The sequence below is a fragment of the Serinus canaria genome, chromosome 12 (assembly GCF_022539315.1).
Source record: "Serinus canaria isolate serCan28SL12 chromosome 12, serCan2020, whole genome shotgun sequence".
Taxonomy (NCBI): Eukaryota; Metazoa; Chordata; class Aves; order Passeriformes; family Fringillidae; genus Serinus; species Serinus canaria.
The window spans coordinates 19,842,516-19,856,415 of NC_066326.1; the positions used below are offsets into that span (position 1 = coordinate 19,842,516).

A 13,900-nucleotide genomic window follows, 5' to 3' on the forward strand; every position below is an offset into this window, starting at 1 on the left:
GAATTTCCTGAGTTCCCACATTTAGGTCCCTTCCCAGCCAAATCACTCCATGATTCTATGATTCATCCCAAAGTTTATCCATATGCATTGATGTTTTGTTGCTGCAGCAGCTCCCTGGCAGCTCTGAGAACCCCAGCACCCAAAACAACTTGCAGGGAAACCTCTCTTGGCCTTGCAATTATCAGGGTGAACACTGCAACAACAGTGACTCCTTGTGAAATACCCTTCTGCTCATTCCTGCTGTTTGGCTGGACGTGCCTGAAGCCAGCCTCACCTCCCAGGCTCTTTGTCAGGCTGCAGCAGAGCTGATTGCTGATATCAGTAAATAAAGAGACTCCCCTGTGCTTTCTTGCCAGAGCAGCCCCGTGCTCCTGCCAGCATGGCTGCAGCACCTCCTGATCTGCAACTCCAGGCAGAAGGGGCTGATTGAGGGTCACTGGGCAGCTCCTGTGTGCCGTGGGGCAGAGGGAGGTCAGCCAAGAGGATCCCATGCCTATGGGGGGAAAAATAGAAAGGAAATGAGGAAAATTAATAAAACAGAAAGGCCAAATCTACTTTTGCCTGGTAAGTGCTGTCTTGGGCTCTCTAACACCACTTGGGGCTCCATGGAGTGTTGGCTGCATGAACTTCCAGCATTGTACCACAGAACTGAAGTTGAGCTCCTTGAAGACTCCATCTGAAGGCATTTTCTGAACTACTAACTCAAAAGAAAGTACATAACTTTCTTTTTTTTTAATCATCAAGATTTTTCTCTTACATCTTTCTCAATCCCTAGGTACAATATATCTGATGTAAAACTTGGCAGGAACACGGAATGTTGCCCAAAGATAGTGGCTAGTGATGAAATACCATCCAGTGCCTTTTTCTTCCCAGAGATTTGCAGGTTAGACTGATGCACATGTACACCAGTGTGCTCTTACAAACTGCTGTGCTGATTTGGGCTTATGTAGTGATGCCGGTTTTGCATTAAAGTTTTAATGTGTTCTCTATGTAATTTTGCTCTAAGTGGTATCATAATATTTTCAATTTGGATTGCTTCAGTCATTTAATGAATGTACTGAAGAATTTCTGTTTACAACTGTCTTGAAAAATCTTGAGAGGTTTTTGCTCCTGCTGATGGACCCTGATAAAATATCACCTATGGGACACAAATTCTATTGCTAGGCCAATGTTCAAGTCAGTGACAAAATCAATAGGTGTTTAAAAAAGAGATTATTCTGAGTCTGTGTCTCAGGAATATCAAATAACATTTCATAAACAGACAGTATTTCTAATTACAAGTTTATCCTGGGTCACTGCTTTTTAAAAGACCTTTTCTGGGATTTACAAACCAGGGAAAAGAGCAGCCAGTTGCCCATAAAGGGCTGAGAGTTGGCTTTGCCAATCTTTCACCTTGGGGAGCCACATTTACTGGGTGCTTTACAGGGGGCTCAGGATTTGCAGTAATTTTTTTTTTCTGCTAGAGTTTTTATAAGTTAAAATAGGAATGTTTCTCCCAAATGTATTAAATCACAATCAAAACTGAAACTCAGGTTGCTGGGAGAAGGAAGGTTCTTCATACCTGAGAAGAAGTGGAGGGGTGAATTTCAGACATGTGCTGTGGGTCTGCTGCAATCCTCAGTTATTTTTGGGTAGTGCCTGCCAGAGCACCTTGCTGACACGTTCATTTGATGGTGACAACTCTTGGATAAGTTTTCCAAGCAACAAGGCAATGGCTGTGCTGTTTCTCACTCTAACTAAAGACAGAGTGGGCACTTAAAGGAAATAGAACAATTATTTAAAATTTGTAAATACCAGTGAGAAGAAATTAATTATGTAAAGTAAAAAGGCAAATGTGTGTGACATTAGGGAAAAAGGAAGTGTGAGTTTTGTATTAGAAACATCTTCATAGATGGACATATCAGGCTGTGACAAAAAGTTTCAACAGATGAAAGGCTGGATGAGCTGTTGTTAAGAGCCAACATTTGATAGCTTGTGTGGGAATTTGGAAGAAAAACTAGGGATATACTATCAGCCCACTGTAGTGCTGGATTAGAAGGGCTCTTGATAGGTTTTGTTTCAAAGTGAATGAAAGTAGGAGGCAAACTAGCTTGCCAAGAGGAATAGTTAGCAATTAATGAAAAATAGCTTTTGCTCTTGGTAGGCTTTACAGATGCAAGGATGGGACAAACATTTCTTCGGCCCTGATTCAGCAGGTTCACAGGGGTCACACAATTCACAGCACAAAGCTCTGGCCTGACCTGCAGAGAGCAATCTGCTGGGGAGCCAGGGACCACAGGAGAGCCTTTGATCTCTGTGTGTGCCTGCCAGTTGGCCACTGCTGTGTCAGAAATGCCTCTGCTGTTAGCAGGGAATGTGAGTGTGATAAAGGAGAATTTCTGAGCCTGCTGTATGCAGAGCTCCAGCTTCCTCCTGCCTCCAGAATATTCTGTTGTTCCATAACCAGCTGGATGGTCACACTGCTCTGTACTCCTCCACACACCACCTGAAGAAACACACAAAGCCAAGCTCCAAGACCCTCAGACGAGCTGGACTAAATCATTGGTGCCACAGAACATTTCCTCAGGCTGCATGAGGAGACTGTCATCATTTCTAGGGCTGCCTCAGCTGCCAGCAGTGACAATGGTGGCTGTGTTGTCCCAGTACTACCCACAGTGCAGTCCAGCTTGCAAGGATGGGCACCGTGCAGTCAGCCTGCAGCATGGAAAAGATGGGAAGGTGAGTGTGCCCAGGATTTGCAGGGAGACATGAGGTCGAATGCCCTGAGTGCCCTTTTAAAGCACATTTAAAAGTGCTTGTTTTGATGAGCTGACCATGCAGAATTTCTCTGAGGAGCTGAGCAATGAGGAAGAAGTGCAAAACTGAAGGCCAAGATGCTGCAGGTATAATGAGGTCCCAGCAGCCTCCCCAGGGCTGGAGCTGGGAGCAGGAACAGATCTAAGGGATGTGTTCCCTGCCTGCAGGCAGGGAGGGTGTGGGGAACGTGTGTGCTGCTGGAGGGGAATGAGCTGAGGGGCATGCAGGGGAGGAGAGGGATTGTTTTGGGGGAAAGGAGAGATTGAATGAACTCTCCTGGGGGCTGGAAGAGGTCCCAGAACAGCCCTACTCAGCTGGGAGAAGTCAGGGTGAGGAGCATGGGGCTCTGGTGGGATGGCAGGAGCAGCTCTGGGAATGAGATGACTGAACTGACTGTCAGAGCCTGTTCTCTGCCTCACAACAGCCTCTCCTCTCCAGTTGGCACCCAGCAGCAGCCTGATTGCTGAAAGAACTAGACCTGGCTTTATTGAAGGCAGGAGTATTCTGGTCAAGTACAAGGTAGAGACACTTATGGATGAGTGAAAAAGTGTTGGGGTTTAAATATTTATTTATTTATTTACTTTTGTGAGTTGTTCTCTCTTTGCTAAACTGCCTTCCACTCTAAATTGGCCTCGTGACTCTTTGTGACTGGTTACACCAAAGGCTAAAGAAGGCCACTACTGCCTCTTGTGAAACCCCACCAATGTTCTTGCATAGCAGAAGCATGAACCATGAAGGAAGACCCCAGCATTTTTGAAATCCAGTCCCAAGCTGACACGGTTCTGGAATGTCTTTCTGTTGCACAACAGCATGGTGAGCTGCTCTGGGATAGAGGTGTAGCAATTTTCTCTGTAGCTCTCCAGGAGCTGGATAAACCACATTTATGTTTCACACTACATAAGGGTTTATGGGAAATGTTGATGTGGTTTTGTCTTCTTGTCAAGGGTACAACAGCAGCTTCAGCATTTTTTTGGCACAGCTCTTAAAAATCCAACTGTTTACTGACTTGTCATCTCTGTCTTACAGTAAAAAAGGGTAAGTTTGTTTTGCACTTTAGGGATCCCTTCAGATAATCTCGTCTCCTTAGTTATGAAGAAAATGAGGTGTGATTTTCACATGTATATATTCAAACTACAGCTACCAGGCTGTCCCTCATGTTCCAGGAGCAATGCCTCCAGCTGATACATTGATTTTATATTTTTATAGATTTTTATAGCAGTTTTCTTTCCATAAAAGGTACAGAACTCTGAGCATACATTCCTGTGTACTGTATATTGCATTATAAACAGGAACTCATTTCTCTGGGCATTAAATTCAGTTTAAAAACCAATGTTCTTACTGCAGCCAGGATTGCCAAGCAAAATATTTGCATATTTACTGTTCTGACAGCCTGGCAGTTGGAGTAGGGTGGATGGAAGCAGAGCCACATCACTTACTTTTGTTAAGCAGTAAGTGCTTGAAAGAGGATTTTATACATTAAAAGCCTAGAAAGGATTGAGAAGAGAGGGCTGAGGCTCAGGGTGATAAATGTCTGAGAGACTTACTATAGGAACTTGGGTAGAATTAAAGAAAAACCAAAAATTCAGAGCAGCCTCCGAGATAAAATCCTTGAAGAGTGGTGCAAAGGCTGGAAAGTGAGACTGGGGCTAAAGCAGGGAAATGAGAGAACCAAACAAAGCCTTTGGTTTTGCTCTGTCAAAGCTTTTGCCTTTTATCCAGTCAGTCTAAATAACTGTGGATAACCTAATAGTGGTGCTGCAATTCTAAACATCACCTGAATTTTCATGTGAAATAGTTTCTGGTTTTCATTGCTGAAATGTGCTAAATTAATTAAATGCATTAAAACTATTTAAGTTTATTTAAAGCCCTGCCTAGTTTCTGAAGGTGCTCATTGGTGAAGGTACAATTCCAGCCCATGGTGGGTGCCCTGCCCTTGCCCTGTCCTCTTCTCCCTCCCAACAATTCATCCCCAACAGCTTCAGGAGACAGAGCTTGGGATGGTTTTCATTATACAGAAAGGCTTAAGGAAGGTTTTTCTACAGATCTTTACAGCTATGGGATGTCCAGGACAGAATCCAGCTTGGCTTTCAGATCCCAGATTTGAGTCTATAGTCCTAGCAAGAAATAAAAAGGAAAAAATCCCCCTGTGAACTGAGCATACATTATCATCATCCGATTCCCAGGGTGTTATGAAACCCCATCAGGCCAGCTTCCCAGTGTCCAGCTGGAGCTGCACTGGGAAAAAGCAGTCACTGACAGGAGTTTGGAGCTGAACCAAAGGCTCTGTGCACAATTGGCCCTGTGGGATCAGGTGCTGTGCAGCCCCAGCTTTGTGTCTTCTACCACCATGGTTGGGCACTGCCAGGGTAAGTATTGCATGAAGGACTTCTTAGAAAATCACAAATACTTTTGAAAAGGCCCAAATTTACCCATTACTTTGGAAATACCAATATAAATTCATGTGTGTGTCCTCAGCACAGAATGTCAGTAATTACTGACTCTGCACTAATGATTGTAAAGGGAAAGGGAAATGCAGATGAGTGTTCAGTCACTGGCAAGTAATGGCTCATTTTTTCTGGTTAATTAAGCAAGAAAGCACAGCAGACCCTAAAATTCAGGTACCTGCTGCTATCCTCCAGCTATGTGGAAGCTGCCTGCACTGTGACACAACCACAGGAACACCTTGGGGGGGTACCCAGCTGACAGACACTGAGAGTGAGGCAGACTGGTGAGTGTCATCTTACCAAAAAACATCATGAGCAAGACAAAACATGCAATTCATTAAGCAACCCCCTATGATCTTCTGAGTGCCAAAACCTCTTCAAGTCCAAGGTATTCTGATTAGCAGGAGGGTTTGAGTTAGAAGGAATCCTGTGGTTTGACAGAGCAGAAGGAAGCCGGGCTGGAGGTCCCCAGGCAGAGCTGTACTGCACGGGCAGTGCCTGGAGGTGCAGATAGTGTCAATGTGCCTGTGGACAGCTCTCTGGGAAAAGTTTTGTTGCAAATTCTAAATCAACACAATTAACTTTTGTGAGCAAGTTTCAGGAGCTGTGCAGCCTCCCGTGAGTGGGTGTGTGTGTCAGAGATGCCTGGTGAGGATTCTCTCTGTCACACTCCAGGTGAGCCTGCAGGGACCAGGACAGCCTCAGCTGCCTCCTCAGATGGGCACAAGGCACCTCCAGTATTCTGTGGGTACCCGTGAAATTAGGTGTTTGGAAAAACTTGATAATATGAGAGTACACTGGAACATTTCTTGGATCAGGCTGCTGCATAACTCATGTGTCATTAATTCTCCAAATATTAAGGGAACATTTCCTAATACTGGGCCATAGTCCATTAAAGAGATACAGAACAGCTTGCTCAGGTTAGACTGTGCTGTCAGACACACCCTTGGCCAGGCAGCTCTGGGGCAGGAGGGGAGGGAGAACCCCAGGTGGGGCTGCTGGAGTGGGGGAGCCTGGCTGTGCTCACACATTTCACACCGCAGGCTGCACACGTGAATGTTTTACCAGCCCCCACCTGCAACATCTCATCGTTTGTGCTCACACTGCCTCACTCGCAGGCAGGATCCTCTGGTGTCACAACAGATCAATTTAATTGGGTTTTTTTGGCATTCCATCTGTAACTAAAACCACCGCTAACTTTGCCTGAGTTTGAAGAGAACAGGGCCATAGCACTGATGGCATTGGCACTGCAGAGTCGGTGCCTCTGGTTCTTACTTCCTGCCATTCTGGTGAGATTCTCCTCTTTTCTGGGCTTAGAGCTGCCCTGGACTTTCACTGCATTTCTTACTGCCATGCCAGAAGCACAAACAGAATGTCAAGTGAGCCTCATTTCCTCTCTTCTCTATGTTGGTCCATAGTGATGCTACCCACTACTTTACTGCTTGTGTCCCAGCTCCTGTGAAACTGATAGCTGTGCACAACAGTTCAGAACTGAGAGAAGCTGGGGGTGTTTCAGCAATTAGCTGCTTTATTAGGTTATTTTTCTGGATGGTGAAACTCTCCCCTGCATTTTAAGGTCATCTATTAAGATGGAGTGTGGAATTGGTAAATGACAGAAGAAGGGACCCCAGGGAGAGGCTGCTCTGAGCTCAGCATGCGTTCCTACTGCCAGAAATGTGTCACATTTCATGGCTTTCTCCAGTTTTTAGATGCTTTGTAGGTAGATAGCTATTTAATTACAGCTCTAGATGGACATGAAAAGCCACAAAAATGGCAAGGGCTATGTATGCAATGAGGATAAATCAGCTAAAGATAACTTGCTGTGCCCAGGAGGCTGGAGGTCTGCAGTACATGTGACCTGCCAGGAGCTGCCTGTCTGCCCATGGGGCCCTTGGGAAAAGTAGAGAGCTTCTGCCTTTGGGATCTGCCTAGGATGGAAGCAGTGAGGTGTGCAAACCCAGCCACTCCCCTGAGGAAAGGCTCAGAACTCTGCTTTTCCTCTCTGAGCTAAGTGGAAATGGGTTTCTGAGCATTCCCCAGCTCCCACGGGACTGCAGGCTCCTGTGAGCTCGAGCACCCTGAGCTGGTGGAGCCTCTCGTTTGGGAGATGCAGAAGCAGGAGGCAACAGGGAGTGGGACAGGTGGATAAACCATGTAATCCCTGGGCCCTAGGGACATTCCTTCTGCAGCAGAGTGAATTTTGCTGTAAAAACTTATCTTCATTTGCCCTTGCATATAGAAGACTTTAGTTTGGAGGGTGTGGTTTTTTTCTGTTTTTTTTTTTTTTTAATATATTTTAGTGGAATTACTTGTTATAGATATCCCTGCTGGCTATATGAAGAAATCTGAAAGGAAAGTATCTCTGCTTTTGGGAGCTGCTGGCTCTTTGTCACAGCACCAATTTCTTGAAACACAACCAATTTTCTATTCAGTCCTTCTCATGTGTTATTTCTCTTTATGCTGTAAAGTTGTTTTTTTTATGGAAATGATGCTCTTGTGTATCACGTCCAAAGCAGACTTTTAATCAGAAGATAATTTTGGTGACTTACCAGATGGAATTTGGGAGGCACAATGAGGGCAGGTGAAAAGCTAGAAAGCCCCAGTGGCAGAGGGTTTGTGGAGTTTTTAAACCAACTCTCCACTACAACCTGCTGCACAGTTAAAGCTCCTCAGCAGCAATGGAACTACAGAAAGATAAGGTGAGAGTCTCCAGTGTGAAATCTGGAGGTGGAGGGGAAGGCTGTTCAGCACCACTTGATGAACCAGGAAATTCAGTTGCTGCAGTTTTCAATGACTTTCTCATCTCTGGCATGTCAGGTGGGTGCTAATGCTTCCACGGTGTTACCAGCACAGGGATTTGCTGTGAAGAAGAAGTCTGCGCCAGCAGCCCCAGCCAGGTGTCAGCAGCAGAGGGCCAGGTGGTGCAGGGTGGTGCTGGAGGGGTCCTGCCTCCAGATCTGTCATCTGCCCAGGCTGCAGAACTGGTGAGAGAAGAAGTACAAATAGCCATGGAAGCAGTAAAGTAAACAATTTATATGGAAGGTCAAAGCTGCTTTATTGTTTTTATCAGTTGGATTAGGGTGAAAAATGAGACATGCTGGGAGTGTTCCTGCAAATGTTGCACAGGTCTGGTGCTGTGAACAACACAAAACACCTAGGCCACTGAGCCTGCCTGAGTTCAGGGGGAGTTTGGACAATGCTCTCAGGCTGATGCTGGGAATCTTGGGGGTCCTGTGCAGGACCAGGAGTTGGACTTGACATTCTTTGTGTGTCCCTTCCCGCTCAGGACATTTTATGACTCTCTGACTTGGTAAGTGGCGAATTACCCACATATTTCCTGGGCTTGCGGGCTCAGCCTGGAGCGTTAAATGGCTGTGGCAGAACTTCCTTAGCACAGACAGCTGCTTTGTTTCCTTGGCTTTTCCAAGCAGCACTTCTTCCTTTCCCACCTTCTCTCTGTGGGCTCTGAGGCTGTTGAACATAACTAAGCACACAGTTTTTTAATGGGTCCCAGGAGCAGGCTTAGTCATTTAATGGTTTTATGTATCTGCAGCTCTTTTCCTTCAGGGAAGAGGTAAAATATCTGCTATTCTGTCACTATCAGAGCCATGATCCTGTGGAACTCACTGAGGAGATCGGGGAACCTGCAGAGACATCAATGGAAAACTGTCATGGAGCTTAAACCAAAGCTGGAGGTGGCCATGGGACCTACAGAGTAACTACTCTGGGGGTTGCCCTGGGCTCCAGGGAAGCACCTGTGACACCCCTGGGACACTGAGCAGCACACATGGTGCCTGTGTTAAGCTGGGGACTCCCAGCACCTATGGAGGCTGTTCCTCTCTCCCCTCTCGGCTTTGCCCTGTTGCAGGATGTGATCTCACCCAGCAGGAGCCTCACTGGACCTGAGACAGCCCACCCAGAACATGAAAACCTGGAGGCCACGAGTCCTGAGGCACCTTCAGGAAACACTTCAGCTGTCCTCCATGCCTTCCCTCTCCAAAGCCTCTGCTTGGCACAAAGGTGACACATCTGGCCTGAAAAGAGCAAAATGAAGATGATAATTTTGAAGATCTATCACCTAAAATCTCCTTGGGAGCAGTGACCTGCTAATCAGATTAGCTATGATGAGGATAATTGTGAATATCGACACAGCTTACCTAACAGCCCCAGTCCTGCAGATAAGAAATGCCAGCAAGGATGAAGGATAAAATAGGGTGTCATTAAGCTAATGAGACCCATATGCTTGTGCAGACAAAGAAGAATGAACTAAATGCATGCAAGAGCCAAAAAGCAGATGAATGAACCACGGCAGACATCCTGAAATCATGTTTAAAATGCAAATATTGATATTTCTCAGGCTTTTCTCCCGTATGTAAATCACATCGGAATAAGGCGTCTGGTAGAAGAGAACATATTTTGCCTTTGAGCTCAGACACAAACGAAGCAAACCCAACTGGAGAGAACTCCTAGAGGCTGCCATGATTCCTGTAGACCACAGACAACTGGGAGTCACAAACCAGCCTTGCCATCACGATGGATGCCAAGCCTGAAAGTCATTTATATGCAAATCTGCACAAATTAATCAGAGAGGATTTTGTCCTAAAAATGCAAATGATATCTTTTTCTCCTGGGATCAAACTGCAAATGTTGGCTTTGGGAAATCCAGAAATAATTGCAGTCAGAAAGCACTTCAGTGCCAAAGAAATTATCCTCTTCTGTTTCCATATTACTTGTACGGAAGAGAATAAAGAAAAGAGAAACAAACCACCAGCATTAATGAGCAATCACCAGCATTAATGAGCTTGCTATTATTTTTCAGTAAAGGTGTAACTCAGGGAGAATTTTCAGTCGTTTGGGAAAGGTTTGGGCAACTTGTTGCAATGCACTTGCTCTCCATTGCTGCTGGAACTGACATGTATTGCTTTGCAGGTCTGCAAGATCAGCCCACCTTTCCCCCCAGCGACATAATTTAATTGGGCAAATTATGTCTTCTACGTAGTGCCGGCAGAGGGGTATGAGCTTCAGGCTTCTCACCTGAGAAAATGTGCCAAAATCCCTCTCCTTGCCTTAGAACGTGCCACCTTGAGTGAATGGAGCTCCCGGCTGAGTTTGTGTGGGGTGGAGCAGCCACTCTGCCTGTGAGAGAGAGGCTGTCATTACACCAGGCATGGCTGTGAGAGCACAGGCTCATGGGTACTGCTGCTTGTGATTAAGAACTGAATTGTGAATTTGGGGCCAATAGGCTTTAAGGTCTCTTCCAACCCTAAACATTCTGTGATTCTGTACTTTTGCAATACACCACACACCTGGGTTATGGGAGCAAGCTGAGGGTGCTAAATAATGGCTGGCTCTAGGGCAGTCAGATGTGGTTTTTTATCTGCTTTTCTTCTCATATATATGTATTTTTGCCTTTTTTTTGATAGTCTTATTTTTCTGACTACCCTTTCAGGGAATAGAAAAAATAAAAAGACACCTTTTTCCTTGGCTTCCCTTTGGACTATCTTCCTGATGGGCACAAAGCTGTGAGTGCTCATCAGACTGAGTGCAAATCAAGTGGGAAGGTACAGCTTTAAAGCTATGAAATGATAGTAACTGAACCCAAAATGGAGAAATTGAGTGTAGAAAGAGCTATGCTGGTTAGCACCAGCTAGGGACTTGGCTCCAAGCTGCTCTGTATGATCTGATTACACAAGTTGTTGTTGTGGTTTGTGTTTGTTTTGTTTCTATCTCTGCTGTCCTGGGATTTGACCACATTGCAACATCTCCAGCTTGGTGCCTGCTGCAAAGGGCTCCTTGTGGTCCACAGCACTCCTCTAATCACTGAAATTTGACCCAGCACATGGGCTTAGCGAGGGTGCTCCAAGTGTGACCTAAGTGTTGCTTATCAGACCCTTCTCCAGCCAAGTGTGGCACTGTCCCGTGCTGGCATCGACTGCCAGGCCTTTACAAACCACTGAGGACAATCTCCTTCCATTAATGTAATATAATGTAATATAATATAATGTAATATAATATAATGTAATATAATATAATGTAATATAATAAATGTAATATAATATAAGATAATATAATATAATATAATATAATATAATATAATAGAATATAATATAATATAATATAATATAATATAAGATAATAATATAATATATATAATATAATCTAATATAATATAATATACATATAATATAATATAATATAATATAATCTAATATAATATAATATAATACACTATATACTATAATTATAATATATTATATTATATTATGTCATGTCATGTCTATCATATCATATCATATCATATCATGGTAAATGCATTAATAGATCACAGCAGTTGCTCATATCTCGCTTAGCAGGTGAAAGGAAATCCCCCTTCTCTAGATGAAGAGAATTCAGATGGGAGTGTCATTCCTGTTTCATAAGGACTACAGCAAAGGCTTTTTTTATGGTTCAGGCTAGAGGAGAATATTTGCATTTTCCTGTTTCTTCTCATGTACCCAAAAGGTTCAGTTTGGGAGCTGATATAACCAGCCTCGTGAACTGCACCATATGTTTTAGTCTTTTTTAATTACTGTAGCTTTTACAGCCTCAGCTAAATGTCATACTTAGTGCTTTGTTTTACAATTAAATCTCTCCTTTGGGGAGATCCTAAGATCTTTTTCTCTCATCATCTGTGAAGTGTAAGGGAGAACCACAAATTCACATTACTCTAGGCAAACAACAGTTCTGCTTGGAAAATAAACTTCAAACTATTATTATATCAAGATGCTTTTTATTAAATACTGTGTTGATGCCACATAACAAGAATGTAGGTGATAAAGGATATTTTCACTCTTTCTTCATTGCCTTACATAAGGCAAAGTGTTGGTTTATTATTTGAAGATAAAGGTTTACATAGAATAAAAAAAGCACCAGCATCAACTCAGGTCTCCACACGTTCTAAAGATCTCAGTGCTAAAAGGATGAATTTACATCTCAAGCAGACTGTTGGTTATTGCTGAAGGACTTGAATCTATTCACAGCTCTCTCCCACTCCTCAAACCCACACACTCTTTCTGCAAAGAGCTTTTTTTCCCACAGATAAGGCTCATTAAAATAAAAAATAAAAAATTTCTTAACTAACAGCAAGGTAGCTGTTAAATGCAGCCCTTCTGAGGCTCTGCTGGAACACATCTTACTGCAAAACAGCTCCTGGATGCAGGGGTGGGAATGTGAGTGTCCTTGGCTCCAGAGGATCCCCCAGCTGCTCCCAAGCTCTGGTTAAACATCTGAGCTCCCTTCTGCCCTAGAGAAGGGATTTCCCCACACCTTGAGGGCATCTCCTCGGGGGGGATGTAGGGTGCTGGCCCTGGAATGGCTTTGTCTGGGACTGTGAGGAGCTGTGGCCACTCTCATCACAAATGTCACCAGGCTCTCTGCTTGTGGCAGTAATCCCTAACTACACTTTGTGCTACTCTGCGTAGATAACACTGAAGAGGGAAATGTCCATTATCTTTTCCAGTTTCTCTGTGAGTGGTGCTGATTTGCCACAGAAGCATTAGCATTGCTGTTTGGGGGAAAATCAGTTCAATTTATTGCTGATTAAAATCGAGATGGTCAGAAACAAAAACATAAAACACCTTCTGCCCCCTCCTCTCTCCTGAGTATCAGTGGGCTGCTTCTGACACTTGTTTCCTCACAGCCCCGTAGCATTTTAACCTTTCTCTGCTCCCTCAGCCTTGGGAACAGGGAAAAGGGATCATTTTTGTGTGCAGAAACATAAGAAATGGAAACTGCCACGCTGCTCTGAAGGTGTTTCCAAAGAAAAAAGCAAGAAAGCAGCGTGGCTGTAGGGGTCTGTTGTGATGAGCAGCTACCCCAGGGCTGTTCAGATCTCACCTTAAGGACAACAATAAACAAACACAGATTTCTCCATGACCCTTTATTTTTCCCAGAGATGTTCACAGCTGACACTGGAGACCACTGGAGTGGGACCTGTGGGCAGCAGGGATCTGCCCACTGCTGCCTGAAAACCTCTCCAGAGCAGCACTGCCCCAGAAACTGGAATGTGTTGGGGAAGCAGACTGGGCTGTTATGGGTCAAACCCTCACTGCAGAGTTTTTTTTCCTATTTATTTATTTTTTCTTTCTGATGGTTATAACACTAATGGGCTACATTTTTCATTCTCTCTGGCACTTTTAATGACAAACAGGGATATAGGAATATCCCTAAACAGTTTACATGTGTGCTCTGAATCTCAAAGTAAACACCCAGCCAAATTTCAGGAGGGAGACTGGAGACAGCTGTGGAAGGGGCGTTGCTGCTGTCTGATTTATAGGGTCAGCTATTCCCTTCAGTAGGAATGGGAGCCATGTCCAAGGCCATCATGGGCTGGCCTTTGAGCATGAGCTAACCAGGGCTGCACAGCATTCCAGCCTTGTTAGATTCCTGCTCAGCCGCATCCATAAATTCAGCAAGGAATTATGTGCTGTATGTGAATTCCTCTTGCATGGATCCAGCCCTGGTGTTGCAGTTACAGCTACGGTAGAAAAACAGAAAATGAAACGTTGCAGTTGGGTTTTCCAGAGCAGGTAACATTAGGAGTAATTTTTGACTTTGCATGGAGATGATTTTGTGTGAACTGGGTATATTTGTGCAGGATGAGATGTCCAGATAGTCCCTGT

General features: G+C 44.4%; 1 long non-coding RNA gene across 4 annotated transcripts; it reads left to right on the plus strand.

Annotated features, from left to right (window-relative positions):
• The first annotated feature begins 370 nt into the window (after positions 1-370).
• Positions 371-10,005, plus strand: LOC108962174 (uncharacterized). Of its 4 annotated transcripts, none has more exons than XR_007778702.1 (2): positions 371-564; positions 8,794-10,005. It is a non-coding gene; the product is annotated as an uncharacterized LOC108962174 (long non-coding RNA). The 4 variants fall into 4 exon arrangements; XR_001990673.1 differs by lacking the exon at positions 371-564 and adding an exon at positions 2,274-2,718; XR_001990674.1 differs by lacking the exon at positions 371-564 and adding an exon at positions 2,274-2,718 and having other exon boundaries at positions 8,845-10,005.
• Positions 10,006-13,900: the final 3,895 nt, after the last annotated feature.